This window comes from Trachurus japonicus, chromosome 12, assembly GCF_045865225.1.
Source record: "Trachurus japonicus isolate A0001 chromosome 12, Traja_1.0".
NCBI lineage: Eukaryota > Metazoa > Chordata > Actinopteri > Carangiformes > Carangidae > Trachurus > Trachurus japonicus.
Window position 1 is genome coordinate 30,995,774 of NC_140918.1, and position 10,376 is coordinate 31,006,149.

The window sequence follows — 10,376 nt, forward strand, 5'->3', positions numbered from 1 at the left end:
CGAGCCCTGAAGTGTGGTATTTTTTTTCACATTGCATAATGCATGGCACACGGATTATACGTCACACTACTCACGATTCATCAGCCACTGATATTGGATCCGTCATATGTCAATCAAACGTCTGAGACACACACACACCGAGGTTGGTCTCGCCCCACTCGATAACGACCAATCAAATGTGTTTTCCTTACTCGGGTAAACTTGTGCAGCAACTCGTGGAAACTCGGCGTGACAAATAGGACAAACGGCCATTTCTGGACAACTTAAAGTAAAGGACAACTTATATTCAAATTACATCCAGTTTCAGTGGGAGCAGTGTTGTTGCTTACCCTTTTTTGCCGGTGCATCAAAGTCTGAGGCCTTGGCTATAATGTGGATAATTTTGTATCAATATTTGAGGGGCCACATACCTGGGCTAGTTTAATTATATATGTTAAATATGGATTAATAACCCAGAGAGAGATGACCTTCTGTGCTCCAACCGGTCAGGGGTATTGGAGCAGCTTGTTGTGTAAAGGTGTCCTTAGAATCTATCAAGGCAGCCTGCTCTCCCATACAGCTGAGCATGAACCATCATGATCACTCCAACCCCACAGGTCTCCTCACTATTGTTCACCTGGCATCAGCCTGATCAGAATGCTGTGCTAGCTATTGTTGGAGACAAAGAGTCCACATAGATAACATCTCTACAGAGCTCAGATCAGTGCTGTGTCTTTTTTTAGCCCTCTCATAGATGCAATCTTAAGATCCACAACAAGACAAGGCAAGGCGATTTTATTTGTATAGCCTGTTTGTATAGCAGTTTGTCTCACAGGGCTTTACTCTGTCCTACATCCACTGAGGAAATGCTCCCAAGAAAAACCAGGAGAAACCTGAGGGTGAGAGACAGAGGAGGATCCCTCACCAGGATGGGCAGACGGGACATAGATGATAGAAGAAAACAGTTTATAACACACATGGAAATGGAAGTCGAGAGCCAGTCACCATCCATCACATCAGAACAGTCCTACAAAGTGCAACAGGGCCAATAGCCTCATTATTCATCTCAGTGAGTTTATGCTTTCGGTAGCTAACATTGCTAGCTATCTTTTCTGCTTTTAAAAAAAGGAGGGTTAGCGCACGCTGACTGTTATAAGTTGATTTCTTTTACACATTGTGCCGCCTTTACTGAACCACTGACTGAACAAGCTCTGGCCTGGCCGCACAAGTCTGCACAGGAGAGGTCTTGAGGAGGGGGAGGGAGACAGAGAGACGTGTGGGCTCTCAGAGGGAAAGAGCCGGAGAAGGAAGAAGAAAACCTGTGGAGTGGAGAGTAAACGATAGGACCAATCAGCTTTCAGTAGATATTTTCAAATTAAAATGACAACTTCTCCACTCCACCACAAAACTTCACTTTGATATTGCTGTCTTGATGCCAGTCACACAGACGGAAGGAAATCTACAGGACGGACACAAAGACAGACGTTCCTATAAAAAGAACCTGTCCAAACTTCAACACAAAAGTTTTTTTCAATTCCCAAATGTTTCAAGATGATTTTGCCAGAGATTTTAGCCACTTGTAGATAAACATTAATTCAAAGTAGGTGTTTGTTAGGCAAAATTGTCATTATACAGTCAAACAACATACCACGGCAACACAACCTTCAGCTGAGGCTCTGCGTCATGCCAGCATTCATCCACACACCTGTCATCACTGACGGTAAGGCATGCCACAGGAGCACATACCTCCGCCAAGGCCAATCACATTCTGATCATGGCTTTCATCTACACTGGTACAAAGTCAGAGATCTCAATGATGAGGAAAGGGAGAAATTAAATTACATTTGTGGATGCACCGGTTAGCTCTGACCCTGAATCAGCACCAAACGTTAGTGTTTTCCCAGGTCTCAGGTGCAAATGTTGTTGGTTGGTTTTTTCTGGTTTAGTTTTGCTTTTATGTTTGTTTTTACCTATTTGTAAGAATGCTGGGTAGCTTCATTTGCCATGTAGGGCAGGCATAAATATATAGTAAGCATGATGCTTCTGCCTGTGTCTTTTCAGTCACTACCTTGTTGATAATGTTTGTAGTGTTGATAGTTGTTGTATTACGTGATGACTGAATAAAGATCTCATCAGTCCTTTGCTGCAACATCACTCAGTGAATCTCACTATTAGATACAAATCTATCTGCCACTATTTCAATGTTCCTCGAGGCCTTTTTCAAGCCCCAAAATATTTGAAATATTTGATGGTTTTAGGTTCTCATTACAGTTGAGGGTGTGTTTCATCACAACCCTGAGACACTCCCTTCACGCAGAGTTCATCCGTTATCCTAATTAGAGAAGCAAACAAGCAGACACCAACAGAAATGATAGAATCCCAGCCCAGTACCAGCTGGGGGGCATAGAGCTATTACAGGAGGGTGGGTGCACATGACCAGGGGGCGATTGTGAAATCTGATTCACGCGGGAACAATAAACAAAGGGCACTTAACTGACTTTAACAAGGAAGAAAACAACCACAGAAGATGTTTTCATCCAAACCCAAAATCATGACAAACACACGACTGGCTCCTTTTCTGTCTGCTTCTCCAGACGATGTAAATATGATGCAAAGTGTGAAGAGAGTGGAAGAAACTTCTCCACTGAGCCTGAAAACAGTCTGCTTAAAAACATTACACTGACCCGTCTCCCCCCAGAGATCACTTGTTACTCCCTTCACTAAAAAAAAACCCAACCAATTGGAGCTTCAGCAGCAGCGAGTATCATCCAGCTCGATGAACAGGTTTTGGTGGCTCTGGGCATTGCTGTGGCAACAACAAAGAAGTGGGAGGGAGGAGAGGAGAGGAGAGGAGGGAGGGGGGAGGGGCCCAGAGGAGAGCATACCTGAGCAACGACAGTGAAACCTGAGGGGTGGGGTGGGGGTTCAGCTCCCACTCAGAGGGGGAGGTTTCACAAGAACCCTAAACGCAGTGAGGGACTCTGTGACCCGAGACTGAACACTGGAAAAAGAGCGTGTGGATCTGAACTAAGACTGTAAACGTGGCAACAAGTGCTTACACTGAAGAGTGGGGGGGTTGTTATTATGATCATTATAATGAACAAGTCAGTGGTTCAAAACTTTACATTAACAATATTAAAAACTAGGGTTATACTCTTAGACTGTCCCCACATCATCACCTGTTTATCTCCATCTGCAACAAATATGACAAATATCACTAGAGCTACATTTTTTGGTAAAGGTAAAATGCCCATTGCACTATTGTTGGTTTTTGTAAGAGATAATTAAAATAAATAAATAAAGTTTTGTTTTGTTTTGTTTTTTTAAAAAGGAAGAATTTATTCATGATGATCAACAGCTGAATTTGAACCAACAACCACTTGGCGTCTCCTCCTGCCATTCAAGTGATGAATGGAACAGAAAAATAATTCTTCCACAAGAAGAGCAGGTTCAAGTTCAAGAAAAATGAATGATATTTGAAATTTGATATGAGTTCTGATGTTACGGAAGTCTCAAGTACTACACGGTATGTGAGGTATTTGTGTCAGTGTCGCGGTGAGGACATTATGTTATCAGCCAGATTAACACAGAGTTGGGAATCTCTTCATAAACCAGGCTAAAAAGAAAAAAAGGCCAACAACATCAGCATCAGTAAAACACCAACATCCTCCGTCATTCACTCTCTTTACCATTAAATGCTGATAGGTGGTAGAATTCTTGGCTGGATTTGTGTGAAGAGGTAAACCAGGTGAAAATGAAGCCCATGCGGAAGTACCAGAAACTGCTGACTCACCAGGTGAGTGTCAAAGATTCTTCCTCCTCTTTTCTTTGGCTGATCTTTAAAAGCTTACACACTTGTACTGAAACATGTTTTTAAACCTGAGCAAACTGAAGTTCAGGCCTGTAACTGGGCAACTGCCGGATAATTAAACAAATAATTAAAATAAAACAAAATAATTGTTTATCAAAATTATTTCAGAAAGGGGACAACGAGGAGTTTTGGAAAGCTAAGTGTTTTCATACTACATTTACCATGAGCCTCCGCGCGCACGGTGAAATTCTTGAACCGGCGCAAGACGGACGTCTTGCCAAGAATGTTTTCATTCATCAATTATGAAAGTCAGAGGTTCGAAGACGATCAGATACCGTCGTAGTTCCGACCATAAACGGCGATTCGGCTGCGTTATTCTCATAACTCGCCGGACAGCGTCCGCAAAACCGAAAGTAAGGAAACGCTGGTCGGCTCGCCCAGCATTTCCACCATTAATTAAAATAACAAAATAACAATAGAGACAAAATGATATATTTATCGAAAATGGAGCTATTAACAAGTGTGGGTAACGTAGATTCATCCACATTCATGTGAGACTTTTTTATAACCAGAGAAGAAACTCCTCGTTGTCCCTTTAATATCAGAGGGTGTGAGCCCATATCATCTTTACCCCACAATCATGTTTCCTGACATGACAGTGTATCAATCCTTTGAAGCATTCTATCAATAGTTTTGACGGTGATTTTGTGTCGTACTTGAGTATTTGACTGACTGAGTCTTCCTGTACATATTTTTGAGTGTTTTACTGATCGAGGCAGATGTTAATTCCTCTGTTCAGCACAATCTAACTACCGTATATGTTTTAGGGACTGTCATATGCAAATGCAGACTAACTGCATGAGTCTAAAGCCTGGATGCATTAAAAGCACTGTATGTGTTTGTGCATGAACCATTATGTATCATTTGACTATGACAATTTCTCTAAAGATTGACTTAGAAAAAGCACTGCGATAACTCATCTTGCTTACAGTAGGTATCCCTATATACAGACATATCATATTGTCACCTAGCTCCCTTCAGGATATGTATAGTATTCACCAGATTCTTGCCAATACGCAGCCCAACATGTTAATGTGTCATAATGAAGGTTAATGCGTCTAGTCTGTGATGAGATTCTTCAGCATTCTGCTCACAGCTGGAGCTCAGACAGTGAATCTTCAGACAGACAGACCAGAGACTTCACCACCACGGTTAGACTCTGGAAACTACACTTTTACTTTACAATTTTTTCTTGTATATGATGGGGATGTTCTAGAGATGCACTTTTTCAGCTCAGCAGAAATCATAATAAATGAAACCCTGTAAGTAGTGGGACAATTGGTTGAGTAATGCTAAACCCTCACTACATCATTATCAGTGGATAAATGAATAGGGTTCTAAGGTGGGAAGTTACTGCAGATTCAGTTTCTTGTTTTTTTTTCTGGCCCAGTATGCACCTGGTTCCACAGCCTGATCCTGGCCCATGCACTGCACAGCTGTCGAGGTTACGTCCACATTTGGACCAGTTCTGTAGCAAACAAACACAGGTCTACCAACACACTTTATCTCAGCTAACTTCTCATTCTCATTCTCTCATTCTATGTGACAAATAAAGTACCTTTATCACTCATCACATCAAACAGCCCATAGTGAATAAAAGTGGCATTTATCTCAATGACCGGCATTTGGTGCTGGTGATGTGCTAAGTGGTGCACAAACTAAATGTAGACAATGGAAAGCGGTCTCTATGGAAAAACAATGTGCATTACCGAAACTGTTACTTTTAGTTGATATAATGTGCAGATGTACTGAGATCCTCCCACAAAAATATATAATAAAGAAACGAAGGAAACAAAACAAAGCAGACAGATTATATCGCAGGCACAAAATCAACAAATGCAACACGGCAAACGCACACTGCCAAAAAGCGACAGTCCCCAACAGACAAACAAATGTTATCCGGGGATTATTGAGAGGATTTAAAACAGCTGCTGTGATGCCTTCACCTCAGCTGCAGCTTCAGTCCATTTGCCTCTCAAGTCACAATTCAAATTCTCAATCTCTGCTTTCAAGGCCAAGCATTTCCATACTCAAAGAGCTCAGACTCGTCTTGTCTGCAGAAGAAAACATGTGTTACATTTTCATATTCTAAGGAGGTAACGTCATGCTGGAGCCTTTTATTGCCAAAGGTTTCCTGCACACCAACAGGTGGCTGTAATGTGTTTGCAGTCTATAATGGACTGATGGTGATAGGCTGAGGGTGGGGTTGGACAGGTTGTCTGTATTTCACACACTATATAGATCATTTAGAGTCACCAGTCAACCTAGTGTGCATGTTATTGGACTGTGGGCGGAGGCCAAAGAACCCACACGCAAACCACAGAACCTCCTTGTGCTAACCACCATACCTCACTTCATTTTCAAGTTTTATAGGCCTAAGTCTTATGAAGCAAAGAAAGCATGGAGGCATCTCAAAAGTTAAAGCAAGGTTGATTTCTCCAACCACTCTTTTTTTCCCCCTCATATAAAACGTTAAATTACTTCCTTAAGCCGTCTCTTGAGGAAGGGTGCATACTTAACATACAAACGGAAAATGTAAAAGTAATTAGGCTAATGCTACATGTGTCTTGAGTGTTAGGTTTTTATGGACTTTTGTCTGGGAAACCTAGCCTACTTTTTAACTATTTTGTAAATTTGATTTGTTTATAATGAATCATAAATAACATCACAAACAGACACTTAAGGCTACAAATGTCACAACTGGTGTTTATAAGACAAAGTGCGATGATAAGGAGTAGACTTATTTTGTGTTCATTATGTCTGATAAAACACAGGTGATATTATTGTTGCAACTGGAACACAGGCAAACCTTTTTTGACTTACATGACTGATTTTCTCTAATATTTTTACCTCAGTCATCATGGTGTGACACCTGACTAGACGATGTAATGAAAGGCTGCAACAAGCTGTGATCCTGAGGGTCATCAGTCACTATCGCATTCATTTCTGTAGATCAGAACTATTCAACTGGTGCTTGCCAGCAACCGTTCAGTAACAAACACAGAACATTTCAAAGCTAAAGAGAATGTGAAAATCAGATATGTAAAAATTAATGGCAGACAGCTTCTGGGAAATGTGGCTCCTGAACAACAATAAATGAATGTGGATCTCTACCTTCTTGTGCATTCCTTTACACCTACACATGGTTCAGTATATGGGAGGATGTTATGCTACACCTAACCCTGTAATTAAGGCACTTTTTGATTTTCTTTTTTTAGAGAAATGTAGGCCTACATTTACTATGATGACCAGGAGAAGAATGAAGAGAGCACCATTTATCTGTTACTCATTTCTAATATTTACATATCTAAGTGGGTGGACAAATTGAACCTCTTCAAACATTGCACATTGGACATTAATGTCTTTGTTTTATACAATCTCCTCCTTCCTAATGTCTGAAACCCTCAATTCAGACAACGACTTTTGCTTAGAAGTGGCAGAAAGTCGTGTTTTTTTTTGTTTGTTTTTTAGACCTTTAAATTATTTTATAGGATATAGCCTGGGCTACCGTCAGCATTGAAAACCCAATGGGAGAGACTGAAACTGGAAGTCCAGAGGGTGAAATAGCTAAACAACTAAAACGTGTAAAGAAAGTGTTGTTAACCAGTTTCACCCTCTGGGGCGGTTATATGCTACTTTGACTTCTGTAGCAATAATGAAACAAACAAACAAAAAAAAACAGCCGCTCACCTTTCTTCTCAGAGAGCCGAGCCGAGCAGCGCTGTCTCCCAGGTGAGACACGGATCCTGCTCGTGATGTTTCAAACACCCAGAAAACCACAAAACTCGGAGCTCAACACGCACAGCCTACACACACGGTTACATTTACTGTAGTGGACTTACCCTATGTCTTTAAAAAGCTGTATTCTTGTTCTGGCTCGAGGTCCGGGAGAGTCGTCACCGCACCATGTTTTCAGCTTCTTCCTGCTTGTAGCTACTGAGCTCCGGCGGCCACCCCGCCCTTCTCCCCCCGCTGCCTCACCTGCTCTGTCCCGCTCAAACCTGCCGGACCGGTCCGACGCTTCCCCGGCGTCAGACAACAATAAATAGCCCGTTGAAAACAACGCGTGGCATTTAGTGGAGCTCCGGCTGCGGAAGTGGACTCGGAGGTGTTCTGGTCATGTGACTTACAGGTAGCCTAGGCCTACAGGTAACTAATTGAATTCTTAATTAGACAAGGCCAGCACATGGAGGGGCAGTACCTTTCTGTATGGCAACATTTCCCAGAAAACTAGTGTAAGGTCGAGCCACAAGGAACTGGCCACTGAGTCATGAGTTAGAGACATTTAAAATAGGCCTAGTTCCAAATTTCCTTTATTCTGTCTTCATTACCTATCTCTTATGAATGTGCAGGCTATGAGATAATAATGGTTTGTGTAAAGCGCCTTGGATAGAAAGGTGCTATATAAACCCAATTTATTAGTCCAGGTCAATAAACAATGGATGTTAACAAAGTTTACACCATTATGACTATGAGTTAGCTCCTGGTTAAGTGGCCTCAACTGAAGTGAAAGATATTCAGCCAAGTTTTCCTAAAAACTGAATGAACTACAGATAGATAGATAGATAGATAGATAGATAGATAGATAGATAGATAGATAGATAGATAGATAGATAGATAGGCTAATTAAGTTTTTTTTATTTGCTCACAGATTCTTCAGTCCATTTCCATTCAGTAACTTTATTGTCATTGTGCAGGTTATATACGTACAAAAAATTTAAGTGTGCACTACATAATAACACAAATAATCCATACATTACAACCTAACCATGCAGAATGGCATGGGGGCTAGAACCAATCCGAGCTGACATAGGATGAGAGTGGGGTACATCCTGAACAGGTTGCGCATACACTCACATTCATGCCTATGGGACAATAAGAGTCTCAAATTAATTTGGACTGTGGGTGCCCCCCGTTGACTGTATAAGCCCCAGAGAAAACCCACGCAGACACAAGGAGAATACCCAGGAAGGCCCTGGGTTCGAGAATTCTTGCTGAGTGCTGACCATTGTGCTGCCTATGGATAGATATCACGTGACGTCACACAGCGTTCGCAGCCGGTCACAGCGCCATCTTGGGTACCGACTTCCAAAGGCAGTCTATGGGCTGTGACCTAATACATCCATGGCTGTGACATCAAATCTCACAAAAATAGTGGATAAACCTTTTTTTTATTACATGGCACTATTGAATGTCGTATTCCGATAATTTATTGATATTTCTGATATTTATTTACATCTTGATTTTGCATTTAACAGTCTGTTATTCCTGTTTAACAGATCGTTGCTAAGTAAAATACACTAGGTAGGGACGCCGCTCTGATCAGCGCAGCACAGAAAAGAGAAACTATGCAGGATATTTACTTTGTTTCATTTTTACCGTCATTAAACAGCTTGGGAGACATGTACGCCAAGGGAGGCTGCCTCACTCTACTGAGTGTGAGCAGCACGTACGTTCACGTTGCTTTCGTGGATTGTAAACACACAGACGCCCCCTCGGTTTTAGCGTCCAGCAGTTTAGCGGCTAATTCAACAGCAGTGATGGATAACTGTACCGGAGAGCCTCAACATGAGCTTCATTTGAGGAATAAACGGCAGCTTTTACCTGACGGGAGACCGACGCCTGAGCTACGGTAGCTAACAGTTAGCAGCTAACAGCTTTTTACCTACTTTTCCTCTCTCCCTCCCCCCCTCCCTCCTTCCCTCCCTCCTTCCCTCCCTCCTTTCTTATCGCACACACACGGCCCAGGTTGTCTGTCATATCTGTTGTAAACCTTGTAATAACAGCTTGTTGAGTACAGTTAACACTATTGTTGCCTCGGTTTGAGTGTGGATTATTAATTGTTAACGGTTTGTTTAATGTGAGTGGTGCATCGCGTCCTGATGAGTTGGGTTTTAATAACAGCTGATAACGTAACTGTGTAGATGGTGGATTGTGATGAGAAGGTGTTGCACATATTTTAAGACTTATCTGTGCAAAACATTGTGCAAAACCTGTTTGTTGTGACTTTTTGCGTGATAAGATGATTTGCCGAATTCTTCTTCCATTCCTGCAGCCTTTTGTCTCAATGTTAACGATGGCAAAATGTCCAGATATTTTATTACTTTATGAAAATAAATGTCTGTGAGTTAAAAAGAAGTGGGCTACGCATTTCTGATTTGATTTGGCTTTTCGTGTATTTGGAGGAGAGACAGAGCGAGCGAGAGAGAGAGAGAGAGAGAGGTCCGCTGGGTGAGCTAGATTAACTGTTAACGGGAGAGAGAGCGGCGCACCGCGCTGTCAAAGATCGTCTCAGCAGAAAGGTGCTGGAGGTGTGTGCTTTCAAGGCAAGGCCATCAAAATGAGAAATATCCATATCCAAACTACATCAGGCAGCAGTCTTCTGGTCAGAGAGGATGTGGCTGCACTGAGCTGAATAGAGGTTAACTGGTGTTCGGTACCCAGCATGGCGGCGGCCAGGTGGAACGCATCGTGACGTCACCTACTGATAAGTATCAATATAAATAAATAGGTAGCCTAAGTATAG

At 42.0% G+C, this 10,376-nt stretch overlaps 1 protein-coding gene across 1 annotated transcript in view; it reads right to left on the minus strand.

The window, feature by feature from the left end:
* The window catches only part of atp8b1 (ATPase phospholipid transporting 8B1), a 28,784-nt gene extending 21,002 nt beyond the window's left edge, over nt 1-7,782 (minus strand). Inside the window, exon 1 of the mRNA XM_085794222.1 lies at nt 7,673-7,782. The gene's annotated coding sequence lies outside the window, so the exon portion shown is untranslated. The remainder of the gene's footprint in view (nt 1-7,672) is intronic.
* Nucleotides 7,783-10,376: the final 2,594 nt, after the last annotated feature.